General features: G+C 25.9%; 1 long non-coding RNA gene across 2 annotated transcripts; it reads left to right on the top strand.

The window, feature by feature from the left end:
- Nucleotides 1–9,119: 9,119 nt before the first annotated feature.
- On the top strand, nt 9,120–14,072 carry LOC126905307 (uncharacterized). Of its 2 annotated transcripts, none has more exons than XR_007703940.1 (3): nt 9,120–9,191; nt 13,027–13,290; nt 13,828–14,072. It is a non-coding gene; the product is annotated as an uncharacterized LOC126905307 (long non-coding RNA). The 2 variants fall into 2 exon arrangements; XR_007703939.1 differs by having other exon boundaries at nt 9,157–9,191; nt 12,951–13,290.
- The last annotated feature ends 1,210 nt before the right edge of the window (nt 14,073–15,282 follow it).

The following is a 15,282-nucleotide window of genomic DNA, read 5'->3' on the forward strand; positions in this document are numbered from 1 at the left end:
CGTAAATTATTAAAATTAAATAATTATAATTATTATATTGCAATTTATTTTCTTATTAAACTATTAGTACTGATATTATTTATTAAATGTTCTCGTACAATATCACATATCAAATTTTTATATTGGAATTGTATTTTTTACCTCATAAAATTTCTTTCAGTAATAAAATTTATAAAAAGTCAATACTTTTTATAAATGTTGTTATGTTATGAAAATACAATGACGCAACCAGAAATCCCTTGAGTATAATATTATGTTATTGGAGTGTTAATCTTTCACTATTCTATGTTCTAAAAGCTATATAAGAAAATTATACGCCAGCGTTTTACGGCTTAAGATTTGAAATTTTCACAAGACCCATCCAATGACATTTCTAAGTTATCATAAAAAAATCAATTCAATTAGTTAATTTTTCAACATTTTACGAGCTTTTTTTATTACACGCTCGAGAAGTCTTTGCGCATGGTTTTAATATGGGCATTGACTCATTTCTGGGTATATGTTTATTGTGACCCTTAAACCATTAGTTCCGAAAGTTAGGAAAAAACAAATTTTATGTTTTTATTGCAATTTATTAGTTTAATATATATCCAAATAACAATTTATAAAGTCAAAAAAAATGTTTTTCTTTTTAGTTATTTTACAATAAAATGTTATGTATACACAACATTGGGATGAACACTTAATTAATTCATAAAAAATATAGTTTAAAAAAACTAAAAAACACGCTTTTAAAGCACNCGTCTCTAAAGGTTCATTTAAACAAAATAAAAAAAAAAACGAATAAAATTAAAAATAATAATGTTTAATGGACTGTAATTTATTTCGCGATTATATGTCATCCAATATGATACAATGAATTATCTTAAATCTATGGTTAGTACATGTGTAATAACGAGCTTTTTTTATTACACGCTCGAGAAGTCTTTGCGCATGGTTTTAATATGGGCATTGACTCAGTTCTGGGTATATGTTTATTGTGACCCTTAACCCATTAGTTCTGAAAGTTAGGAAAAAACAAATTTTATGTTTTTTTTAGTTTAATATATACCCAAATAATAATTTATAAAGTCAAAATTTTTTTTTTCTTTTTAGTTATTTTACAATAAAATGTTATGTATACGCAACATAGGGATTAACACTTAATTAATTCATAAAAAACGTAATTATTGTTCTGTTGAGAATAAATTTTAACATCTAAAAAGTAATTTCATTCAATAACAAGATAAAGAAAAAATTATTTTTTAAATGTTTCGTTTACGCAACGCTGTGCATTAATGGGTTAATTTTTAAAAAAATGAATTTTTATGGCGATTTAATTTTCTATTCAACTGATGATTAATATATGTTGTTGTTGTCATATATAAATTGATTGTGTTAGTTTATTAACAATTTTTAACTTCGATACGAAGCTGAGAAGGTATTATTTTTACCATGATGTGTTTTCTTTTTTATATACAATTACTACTTTGTCAAAACATTAGTAATGTACTAATATTTTATCGTATGGACGAGGCTGTCGGTCGTCCAAACACTGCTCGTGTGTGAATGCATACAGTCTTATACTGAGGGAAACAACTCTGACGTTCGCACACGACAAATGTATTATAATTATTTTACTATTAAAAATTTTCATTTTTAATGAAAAATATTTTTTAAAAATGTAGAATTAAAATATAAGATTAATTTTCTTTTAGCTTCGATGCAAAGTTGAGAAGGTATTAATTTTACCATGATGTGTTTTTTTTGTGTCTGTTACCTTATCTACTATGTGCAAATGGCTACCGTATTCAAAAATATGCTATTTTTCTATTAAAATTCTAGGTTTTGTATTTTATTTTATTTTAAAATATCGTATTAGGAGAATATATTTACTTTCATGAATATTATATAATTTAATTGACACAGAATAAAGTTCATAAGACATAAGAAATTAAACTTATTAATTTTTTTAAAGTGGAAAAAGTAATTTTTAAATTTGAGTTAGCTTAAATAGCCAATTTTTTAGCTTCGATGCGAATTTTTTATATGTCAATACTAATTTTTAATAATATTAAAACTTAGAAGTGATAGAAAAAGTCTAATTGCATATTTGAAAACATCGCGAAAAGTTGATTTAGAATAGTATATTTTTGTTACTGATTAAAGTTCCTTGTAGTTCAGTGCATTTATTTATAGTAACAAACAGTTTTTATTGAAATTTATTGTATCAAGCCCTTTAAATTTTTATCTACGTAAAGATAAAGCAAAATACAACTTCTTTATTGTTTTTATAATTTCTCCGTTTAAATTACAATATTAAATTATTGNGGCACAAAGCACCCACTTGTACTTATAATGTACTTTTCGTACATTATTGTTTTAAGCTTATTATAAAAATTATTTTTAACTTTTTAGTTTGATGTGCTTTAAAAGCGTGTTTTTTTAGTTTTTTAAACTATATTTATTTTTCACTTTTTAGTTACATGTTATGATAGTAGTTACTATCAATATTATGGTTGTAACGGAAAATCAGGGTTCAATTCCGGGGAGGGAGTCTGAGAAACGGCTCCCACATCCAAGGAAAGCAGCAGACGCGTAAATTACCCACTCCCGGAACATGGAGGTAGTGACGAAAAATGACTATACGGAAATAATCCTTTGTAATCGGAATGAATGAGTTCTATATGTTTAAATAAGAATAAAGTGTGTTAATAAATAAATTTTAATAGTAATTAGAATATATATACATATACAAGTAAAGCGACTTAAGTACGTAAACGTATCATGCACTAGGTATAACCGTATTTTGTGGGCGGGCGGGTCGGACTAACGTTATACTTGAGGTATAAACGGTGGTAAGAATATATAAATATATACAGGCTGTTCAGGGTGTTCATTGTTTGTAACAATGAGAACAATAGAAACCCGTTTCCTGACTTACTGAACACTCTCTATACGTAAGGCGCATTACACGGGGGCGGTATTGGTCAGTCAAAATAAAAATTTGTTTATATACAGGGTGGCCCACCACTCACTGACAACTTAAATAACTTTTGATCCAGTTAATATTTTTAGTTGATTTTTTTTTTAAATAATAGTTATACGTTAGGTCTATAGCTATATCTCAATAATTAATTTTTTTACATTTTATTAAAAATATTAATTATTTTTAAATTTTAAATAAAATGTAAAAAAAAAATCTAAGATAGCTATTTTGTAGAGTAGAATTTAAGAAAAATTTTAGTAAAAAAATATCTTATTAATATTCAGTAGTAAATATTCTGTAGCGTTTTGAAGTTTGTGAAAATTTGAATTTTCATGTACTATTTTACGGTATTAAACATTGAAATACGTATTGAGAAAAGGACAGAAGAAAACGCTATCTTTTCAATATACTTTTGAATGAGAGTGATAAGTAATAATTGCCTTATCTAATTTCTTATCATGGTATTAATGCCAAGTTTGTAATGTATACACATTATCATCATATGTATACACAGTAATCATGAAAAGATAGCGTTTTCTTCTGTCCTTTTCTCAATACGTATTTCAATGTTTAATACCGTAAAATAATACATGAAAATTCAAATTTTCACAAACTTCAAAACGCTACAGAATATTTACTACTGAATATTAATAAGATATTTTTTTACTAAAATTTTTCTGAGATTCTACTCTACAAAATAGCTATCTTAGATTTTTTTTTTACATTTTATTTAAAATTTAAAAATAATTAATATTTTTAATAAAATGTAAAAAAATTAATTATTGAGATATAGCTATAGACCTAACGTATAACTATTATTAAAAAAAAAAATCAACTAAAAATATTAACTGGATCAAAAGTTATTTAAGTTGTCAGTGAGTGGTGGGCCATTCTGTATATATAATATTGATGACAAGCACGCGTGTATGGGTACGATAACTAAAAATAAATTTTTATAGGAATAGTTTGCCGTCTTGTGCGAGCGGGGCGTGGGGAGGGGTGAATGCGTATAACAGTCTAGTCTAAACGACGGAATATGCGATAACGCGTGGCGTTTGGAGAGTTACAAATATATATACATACATACATACAGGTGAAACTAATATAAGCGTGTTAAAAACGTAATTATTGTTCTGTTGAGAATAAATTTTAACATCTAAAAAGTAATTTCATTCAATAACAAGATAAAGAAAAATTACTTTTTAAATGTTTCGTTTACGCAACGCTGGGCATTAATGGGTTAATTTGTAAAAAATGAATTTTTATGACGATTTAATTTTCTATTCAACTGATTATTAATATATGTTGTTGCTGTCATATATAAATTGATTGTGTTAGTTTATTAACAATTTTTAGCTTCGATGCGAAGCTGAGAAGGTATTAATTTTACCATGATGTGTTTTTTTTTTGTGTCTGTTACCTTATCTACTATGTGCAAATGGCTACCGTATTCAAAAATATGCTATTTTTCTATTAAAATTCTAGGTTTTGTATTTTATTTTATTTTAAAATATCGTATTAGGAGAATATATTTACTTTCATGAATATTATATAATTTAATTGACACAGAATAAAGTTCATAAGACGTAAGAAATTAAACTTATTAATTTTTTTAAAGTGGAAAAAGTAATTTTTAAATTTGAGTTAGCTTAAATAGCCAATTTTTTAGCTTCGATGCGAATTTTTTATATGTCAATACTAATTTTTAATAATATTAAAACTTAGAAGTGATAGAAAAAGTCTAATTGCATATTTGAAAACATCGCGAAAAGTTGATTTAGAATAGTATATTTTTGTTACTGATTAAAGTTCCTTGTAGTTCAGTGCATTTATTTATAGTAACAAACAGTTTTTATTGAAATTTATTGTATCAAGCCCTTTAAATTTTTATCTACGTAAAGATAAAGCAAAATACAACTTCTTTATTGTTTTTATAATTTCTCCGTTTAAATTACAATATTAAATTATTGAATATCAATTTCATTATCATACTTATTTTATGTATTTCATTATCATACATTATCATAATTATGATACTAAATTTAATAATAATAATTAGCATTTATTCATATATTATATTTTAAAATCAAAGAACTACTAATTAGGGTATAATCAATATAATAAGAGTTGATGTTGCTTTTGGAATAATCCACCAATTTCTCTAAATGAAACACTATTTACAGACTTGTATCGAAGCGTTTATTATGATAGTGATTTTAATCACTGTCAAATATCATCTATACTTGTCCCATCTATGCCTTGTCTACACTGTGCCTCGACTCCACTGTGCTACCGTTTTTTATTTTGAAATTATGTTTGTTATTTTTATATATTATGTTTAGTTTATTAAGTATAATTTTACTGAGATACTTTCTATCGATTTCTTTTAAATATATTTGTAATACAAATTTGTTGATAAATTTAATGCTGTTTATTGTTATATTTATCTTTAGTTTTATAATTAACTTACTGATCAATTGTACTTTTTTCGCTTGGAACTTTTTTTTGTCCACACAGAATTTATATTAAAATACTATTTTGCATTTTCGCATAGCCTTATATTTTGTATATTATGTCAAGGAATGTACATTCATNTTTTGTATATTATGTCAAGGAATGTACATTCATTATTAGAATAGTACAGTATTAATAATCTTATTTATCTTGTAAAAATATATTATAATGAAATTCTAATTCCCAGAGTGAATATTTCAAGACTTTATAAACGTTAAGTTAGTTATCTTAATATAAATGACGGGTCGGGGGTTTTACTTGATAATCGAATAATTAACTAAAGAAATGTTATTCTATTCTAACTAACGACATGATTCTATTACGCATATATAAATTAAACAATTACATATAGTAAAAACATTAACATAAAAAAAAAAAGGAGTAACATCATCCAGCCATCTGATACTTCCTCCGCCACGTGATATTGCGATGCTTAGAGCTCTTCACAACAAATACTTCTTGGATGACGTTAACAACCATGCCTGTTACGATAAATTTCCCAGCGACAGGACGCACGAACGGACCAAACAACAGAAGAACACCACCGGTGTTTGAACGCTAATAATATCAACTCCAAAGGTGGATTGAGTATTTAATAAAACGTACGTTGGGGCTTCGCCTATCAGGCCGACATAAACCCAACAAAAGAAAACTATGCCAAATCACTGGCTACGAGTCATTGGACTCAACGGTACGATCTAACTTCAACAGCGGACACAAACGTAATGACAGCATGGTACCGGTAGTGCCGGACACGATTGATATCATTGCGACCAGAGGAGTACTGGGCGATTTTAAGCTACTTGGAGCTTGACCGGGCTCACACATAACTTTTGAACATATCTCATTTATGACGTATAAGACTATGAGTTAATCGTAAAAATTGGGATCCATCTATGACAGAGATGGCGAACCTATGACACGCGCACACTATTTTAGTGACTGTGTAAAAGTTTGTCTTCAAATACCACTATTCGTAGGACGTAGACTAAAATAAATTGAGATTACCACAATGAAGTATTAAGTTTATGGTATTATACCTACACGCATTGAATTGAATATCTACACTGCTCAGCAACTATTTATTTTATTACTTTTCGATAAGAAAATTTTATTCGGTAAGAACTTTATTAGGTATATATTTTTATAACGGATATAATGTGTAAAACTGGTCCACGGCTAGCGTTAGTCATTACTCATTCGTCGAATCGAATGTGTTTCATTTGTCAAATTTTATCGTTGCCTTTGATTTGTCTGAATGTATGGTTTTGGCAGTTTTCATTATTGGTGAGTGTTATTTTTATAATAATTCAAAGGTTATATTTTTTAATAAATGATGTCAAAAAGTAAAAGTGGAAGATCATTTCACGAACAATGGACCGTAGATTATGGGTTAGTTCAAAAAAATAATAAAGAGTTATGTTGTTTATGTAATGAAACAGTAGTTAGTCGCAGTTTTAATGTAAAAAGACATTTTAAAACAATTCATACGGACATATTTTTTTTATCAACTGAAGAAATGTTGGAATTAATTTCGCAAAAATTGAAATGTTTTAAAAATCAATCAAATAATTTCAAAGCTGCATTTAAACCAAATAATAATTTAACAGCTGCTAGTTTTTTTGTATCCCACTGTATTGTACAACATGGTAAACCAGTTTCCGATGGATAATACATTAAAGAAGTTTTTTAATGACATAAAATACTTTATTTCATGATTTTGCGAATAAAAATGAAATAATAAAACATATTCAAGATTTACCTTTTAGTAGAAATACTGTTAAAGAAAGAATTTTATGAATGAGTGACGATGTATCAAATCAGCTTCAAACTGATTTAGCTTTAGCAGACTTTTTTTCGATTTGTCTTGATGAAAGTACAGATGTAACTTCTCAGGCTCGTTTAGCACTTTTTGTTCAATTTAAATAAATAATAAATTAATTATTTGTATATATACTAGTAATATAAAATACAGATTATACATTTTTCATTGATAAATGTAAGATGCGCAATGCAAAGCATTAGGCATATTACGACACAATGGATTTATTGAACTTTTTTTCAATGAAATGTCGCATCCTATCATCAACTTTCACTGTATTATACACCAAGAAGCGTTGTGTGCAAAAGATAGTATGAAATCGCTTCAAAAAGTAATGGAAACTGTTGAAAAAATTATCAATTTCATAACATCTCGAGCTTTAAACAACCGACAGTTTGCCAAATTATTAGAAGAGGTCAAGTCGCAATACTCTGGCCTTCTTATGTATAATAGTATTCGATGGTTGAGTCGCGGGCAAGTTTTTCATCGATTTGTTGAATTACTGGAAGAAGTACGTTTATTCTTGTCGGCCAAATCTCAAGATTATCCTGATCTCACTGATTTAAATTGGTTGAATGATTTGATGTGTTTTCACAGATTTTGCTGCAATGTATAATGATTTAAATAAAAAACTTCAAGTCTGAGGTCAAACAGTTTTAACTATGTTTGATAATATTAAAATTTTTGGAAAAAAATTGAAGTTTTTTGTAAAGATCTATAAAATGAAAACTTGAAATATTTTCCTTATTTGAAAAAACAATGAATAAATTCAAAAAATTTTAAAGATAATCAGCTTGACATGAAATAAATAATAACAAAATATATAAAAATATTAAAAAATGTATACGAACTATTTTCAAGCAGATTTTCCAAATTTTGTCATCTAGATTCAACTTTAGAATTAAATAAATCCACATAGTATTAAATTTGACGAACTTGAACTTAGATTTTTTGAGTGATTAAGTATTGAAAATTTAGAAATGGAGTTAATAGAATTTCAGGGAAATAATATTTGGAGAAATAAATTTATTAATTAGAATAATGAGCTGAAAAATAATCATCATGAAATTGATAGGAATGTTAAATCGGAAAATTTGATTCTTAATGAGTGGAAAAGTCTTCTAAATTAATTTGCTTCTATGAAAAAACTAACTTTCTTTTTATTAACAATGTTTGGATCTACTTATGCATGTGAGGAGCTTTTTTCTTCATTGAATTTTATTAAGTTAACTGTAAGGAATCGTTATGGAACAGATTTAAGTGAAGTATGTTTTCAACTAAAATCAACCAACTACAGTCCAAGAATTGATTCATTAGCCAATAAAATGCAGCAACAAATTTCTCATTAAAAATGCATGTATAACAATTTTATATTTTAACATTTCAATATTTTTTATTTTTTATAAATTAAATTTTTTTACATATTTACGTGTTACTTATACTTTTGGTATCTAATATATTTAAATTGTTTTTTGATAATGTAATATTTGACTTGTTATTTATCATTCAAACCATGGATGTAGGAATTTTTAAGTACGAAAAAGGGTTATCAAACTAGTTGACACGCAGGGAAAGCAAAATCCAACTAAAGTTTTTATTTGACAAACTAGTACAAAAAGGTTCGCCATCCCTGATCTATGACAACTATGCTGTCCAACGTCAAATCACAGTTGTTCGCGCTCGTTATCACGCTATTAACAGATATCTATAATAATGATGGTCGCCGACCAATATATGAAGTAGTTATGTTCGATCTACGTACGCGCGCGGACAAATCGCCAGNGTCACGCTATTAACAGATATCTATAATAATGATGGTCGCCGACCAATATATGAAGTAGTTATGTTCGATCTACGTACGTGCGTGGACAAATCGCCAGCTTACAAGTAAATTGTAATAAAACGATACAGTCCACTATTTTTAATATTCGTATTTATCAATTATTTATTTATTTATTATACATATTGAACCAGTTTCGAAACAACAGTAACCAATACATTTTACTATATTCACTATTTGATTTTTCTTGGTTAATTAAATTTTTAATATATTTTTGTTACACTGATTCTGATGTAATATTTTTCCTGTAAAACACTTATCGTGACCGGCGTTGCCAAAGAGGCTTACGTGCTCAATGCGCGCGAGGCTCGTAGGGCCCCAGCTATGCGAAGTCTAGTATTATATATTTTACATTTTTGTTTATTTTAATCTGAAAAAAAATCAATTTTTATTACTCAGACTTTATCATTTAATCTTATTAGATTTATGTTTCATATTAATGATTTTAACTTATTTGATTAAGGATATTTATTTATAAATTACTATGATAAGTGATATAGATGTATGTGTACATAGATAAATACTTAAACATAACAAAATATACATAAATAAAAATGCGTTTGTTAATAAATACATTTTTACAGTATTTTTAATCATATAGAGATGTGAAGGTTAAAGTTGGATCATTTTGTAAACACATGTATTTTATGAACGTTTAATTTTGATAAATACAATATTATATTTAAAGATATTCCGTCACTGTTTGTTTTATTGTTATTTATGATATTTTAACACTAAAATTATTATTTTTGTACATTTGCCATTATTTTCTGTGAGAATCAAATTTAAATAAGAATAAAGAAATTAATGTGGTGCGATTATTGTTTGGAAAATATAAGTGCTTTTTAATATTGATTTTAGAACCAACAATATTGTTTAAATATTAATATCCAATATAGTATCATGTTTTTATATACCTGCAGCATTTTTAAAAACCTTGAAGGATATTTTTATATTATATTCGAATAATATGATAATATATGAAAAATAACTATATTAATTAAATTAATATAGTCATTTAGATATTTAGTATGTTATTAATGGAAATTAATTTCTATTGGTAACGAACATAACATATAAGATTGAATAGACTTTATTATTTACTTTACATGAATATAATTGAATAATTAGACATTATAATGACTAAAAACAATTAAGTATTAGAAATAAAAATAATATACAGTATATATTTTAGTTTGATGAGAAATTAAGAAGGTTGGATTTAATTTTACTATGATGTGTTTGTGTACATGTATATTTTTTTATGTCTGTCACTACTTTTTCTGAAGTCTCACTAAACCGATTTTAATCAACAATACGTTAAAAGATCACAAATTATATCTAGTTGGAGACATTACATTTGATAATTGAAAAAATTTCCCTCGTCACTGAATCTGGAATAACCCTCAAAAAATTACAGTTGTTAAAGACGATAAATTTAGACATTTTTTAAACTGTCATAACTGTTGTTGAACATAATGGGTAAACACACATACACTTGCGCGCTCATAACCATAGGCACTAATAGTTTTTGAATTAAAAGGTGTTAAAATTCCAAAGACCAAAAAAAAAAATTTTCGCAATCCGTTCCAAATAACGTACTCAGCTTTATTTTTATTTATTCATAAATAAACAAGAATATTAAACACTACATTTTTTTTTTCTCTACGAAACCATATTATAGTTAACCCATGACCACTCATGTGGTTTCCGATACCACATTTACTCGGGTGAGGTAAAAATTTACCTCATTATTATGAACTTGTGAAAATACATTTTTAAGTGTCACTAGTAAAAAATACAATTTTTTTTTTTATTTTAATTATTATATGTGGCATTATTACTTATAAATAATTGTATAGTAGTTTTGGTGTTTATGCGAAAAATTATATGAGCATAATTTTCTCCTATAATAACGTATAAAATATAGTTAAAGACTATTTAGAGCTTTTTCTAGCAATACTAATTTTTAGCCATCCAATCAAATGTACCAACAATTTCTTTTTTTGAATTATACGCTGTTCTAATAACGGGGCTTTTTTATCGACGGTATTTGTATCTATAGAATTAATATAATGCATAAACGATGCCAACAAAACAAAATTTGTTTTAATTATTTTTATAAGATACTAGTGTTTTTTTTTTCCATAAATGAACCTATTTTTGACAGATACAAATAAAGGCAGAACTTCTCGTTTATTTGACCTAATAATTCCAATCACAGCATTTTTTTTTAAATTCATCTATAAATGGTATACTAGTAAACCAATTATCCATTGTCATATTTCTCCCTGTATTGGTTGAATAAATCGTTTAGATAGCTAATGAGGAATCACCAACAAAAACGTCTCATCGGGTTTGTTTTCCACGTATGTTTCTAAATTATTGGTATAATAGTTTACACTATCAAATATAGTTAAAATTTGTATGATGTACATCGCATGTTCATTGTTCAAATATTGCCTGAAAGAACATCTGTAGTGTAATATAGGGAACTTTGGTCACCCCTCCCCTCACCCATTCGCCATCCTTCGAGAGGTGGTGAATGGCGTGGTCTTTGGGGGGAGTAGTAAATTTAAAAAATATAGTAAATTATTATAATTATTAAAAAAAAATTCATAATTGTTTAATTTGTTACAATGAAAAGATTAAAATTAAGTAACTTAAGCAGTATTGGAATTTTTGAAAAGTATTCAAGTCTTCTTTTTGAATCAGTTATATATTTCCCAATAGCTGCTATGATTTCTTTGTCAGTTGAATCTTTTGTTTTGATTTTCTTCAAACCTCTGCAATTTACTAAACATAAAAACATTATGTATATCCAATTTTTATCTAGTTTTGTAAAGTCATATTCAGAGTGATTCATTAAGGATATGACACTCATTTTCTTTGAAACTATTAAACATTTTTTATTTTTGTAAAGGAAAATATTGAATCATTTAAAATTTCTATAATAATATGTAGTTAAATAATTTTTTTTTTATCCCTTTAGGGATAAAAATACCTTAACATTAATTTTCTTGTGATAGCCTAAAACACGGACCATCCGGTACTCGCGAAAAATATAGTAGCTCAAAACTTTATAAATTTCTATGTTAAACACTTATTTATTTTTAATAAATAATGATAGAATATTAAAATATGAAAAATTGAAAGGAGTGTATGATAAAATGAGAGTTACTTTCATTCGGGGTGTGATTTAAGAGTTATTAAATAATGTAAGTCTTAACTATTATTAATTTGAAATCTACTTGATAATTTTTCTTTGTTTTTAGAATAACTTCAGTGACAGTATTAAGTAGTAATTGATAAATAAAATAACACATATTTTACTTTTAATTCACAACTTTACGAGTAAAAATTCCGAAAATGATGATCACAATTATTACGTTACGATGTCGAGTGTGCGATTAGAATAGACTAGACTGTAAAGGATTGCTCTGCCTTTTTTAATATTTTGTATCCCCAAAAATCATCATTGTCTTATTCTTACAATGTTATTGTTTATTGATAAGTAAGCATAAAATATAAAAATTATTACACATGGATAGTATACAATTCATTTTGACATTTTATATAACGTTAATATAGTTTTGTACACTTAAGATTAGGGATGGCATATTGCGTTTAATTATTTTGATTAGAGTAAAAATATGACAAGTATAATTGATAGATTTCTTCTCGATAAAGAATAATATTAAAAGTGACTAATAATTGATTTATGACTGAAACGTGTATAATATGATTAGACAGTATGCGTTTATTAAATATTTCTCCAAGTTCTTTATTTAATTTTTTTTTTATAGCCTTTATTAAAATAATAATTAGCTCAAAATAAAAGAATCATGTTATTCTAAGATTATGAATATAATGTATAAATAGATGTGTTGAATATAAGAGAGCATAGATATACAAGATTTTAAAAGAATGGAAAATTCTTATTGGTGTACTAAGTAACCAGTAGTTGTATAAAGTATGAACTATACTGAAAGTATGATGAAAAATGGTAATTCTTGCTATGTTAGTTGCAATATTCAAGACAACTCAGAATATGAAGATTTTTCTTCTTTGTTACCCTTGAATAATGAGGAAGACATAAAAATATTTGAATATAAACTTACTGATGTCTCCTTCAAAACAAAAGCCGTAAGTGAAATTTGATGAGTTGTTTTTGTTTAGACTATTTTGTAATGATCTACACATTTTTATTGGGTTATCTTACGTTTTGTATTCTTCTTATTTATTAATGGCCAATATGACTCAATTTTATTATTATTAAGGTATACTTTTTTTTTTAATATTTCTTTACTTATATTTAATTAAAGTTCCCTCGATTTATATAACATGTGCTTTAATGTCATTTTTATAACAAATTTGTTTAAAAATAAATAACACCCCTATTAATTTGTAACTGTAGAAAAACTAAATAACCAGTTGGTACGAGATCAATAAATAGGTGCTTAAGTCCTTTTTTTATTAGTTAAACACATTTGTTTTTTCAGCAGTGAAACTTGATGGGGTTTAATTTGAGTACCACCAAAATAAACTTTCAACTTGAAAATTGTTTTTTTTTTTTAATTTTTAATTTTTTAATTGTCAATTTATAATGGATAAACAAAAGTTTTGGGTGCTTACTCTTTAGTATATCTTTATAATGATTATAACCATCAATTTAATTTTTAGATTATGGAATTGACAAGATTAAACAGAAATACTTTGCCGAGCACTGTCTGCAACATTATGGGCTATTTATTTTGTGATGCTGTTTTAACATTGTATAGTTACAAATAAATATTGTTTAAATTAACTTTTACTTTTTGTAAAAATTTTTTAATTTCTTTATTAAAAATCTTTAAAAGTTGTATTTTCTGATTTTATAAAATCAGAATTTAAAAAGAAAATGTTTTAATGTGATGATATAATATAATAAAGTGTTATTGAATTTGTTGTATTGGAATTTTATTTTATTTTTTAGTTTCTTAGGACACCTACATTTGATTTTAAAAATTGGTATGCGAAATAAGTTTTTGTTTAATGGTTAGAATTATATTTTTTTATCAAAAATAATTATTAATAATTATAAATAATAGCCAGATATTTAAATAAACATTATATTATTATTGTTGAATAATATTAACTAAACCTTAACATTATATTATTTTAATATTGTTAAATTTTTAACATTTTTAAAATGTTATTCTGGTGGCCAAATGATAACTAATTAATATTTTTATGACATTTTTATAATGCAATTTTAATCAAAATGAAATGATTATTTAATAATATTATTTTAATTTTAATATTTTTTTGCTATCTGGGTTATTGTATAAGATAAGCGCGTTTAGCCGGTGCGTACCGGTTTCTTTTATTGTAGTGATAGTAATAAAAGGATGAATTCGTCATCGTTAAGGACGGCACGACGCGCACGCCAAAATGTGTATACAAAATAAAGTATTACACACTAAGTTAAAAGTTTTAAGGTTTATCTCGTTCTTATTAAGTAGATAGCAAAAAGTAAACGTATTATACAGTCAACTCTGAGACCGAACAACGTTCTCTTTGAAAAGCTGTACTTGTGTTTAAAAGGACGGAATTTAGTCAATCAGTTCTCTATGTCTGTAGAAATAAGACAAGTTAAATAAATTTCATAGTATTGTTAGTTTTAATTTGTTATTTAATTATAAGTTATTACGTGTATAATATTTAATTTTAATAAACATGGTATAATATTTAACAGATTTTCATTGTATTTATTCTAGTAATGCATTTATCAAAATTTCACTCGTACCTATCGTTTTTTGAAAATAAATTATTTTTGATAAAATGAATTTGAGATATTTAAATATTTGAACAACATAATCTTGTTATGTTTATAACATTTTTAAATGGAAAAATTAAATTTTTTCAACTTTTGTTTTAGAAAATGAACAATAAAATTGATTTATATGGTCAAGTAGAGTACTACTAATCATAGACATTTAGTAAAGGTAAAATGAGCAAAGGAACCAGTAGATTTATGGCTTTTATGTTTCATTATTACATAACTTGTTCTATTAGTAAAAAACAAGCTCTATTACAAGTGAATTTTGACATTTGGACGCCCCATTACCAATTATCAAATAGTTTTTCTGATATAAT

Source organism: Daktulosphaira vitifoliae, unplaced genomic scaffold (assembly GCF_025091365.1).
Source record: "Daktulosphaira vitifoliae isolate Bord-2020 unplaced genomic scaffold, ASM2509136v1 Scaffold_4, whole genome shotgun sequence".
NCBI lineage: Eukaryota > Metazoa > Arthropoda > Insecta > Hemiptera > Phylloxeridae > Daktulosphaira > Daktulosphaira vitifoliae.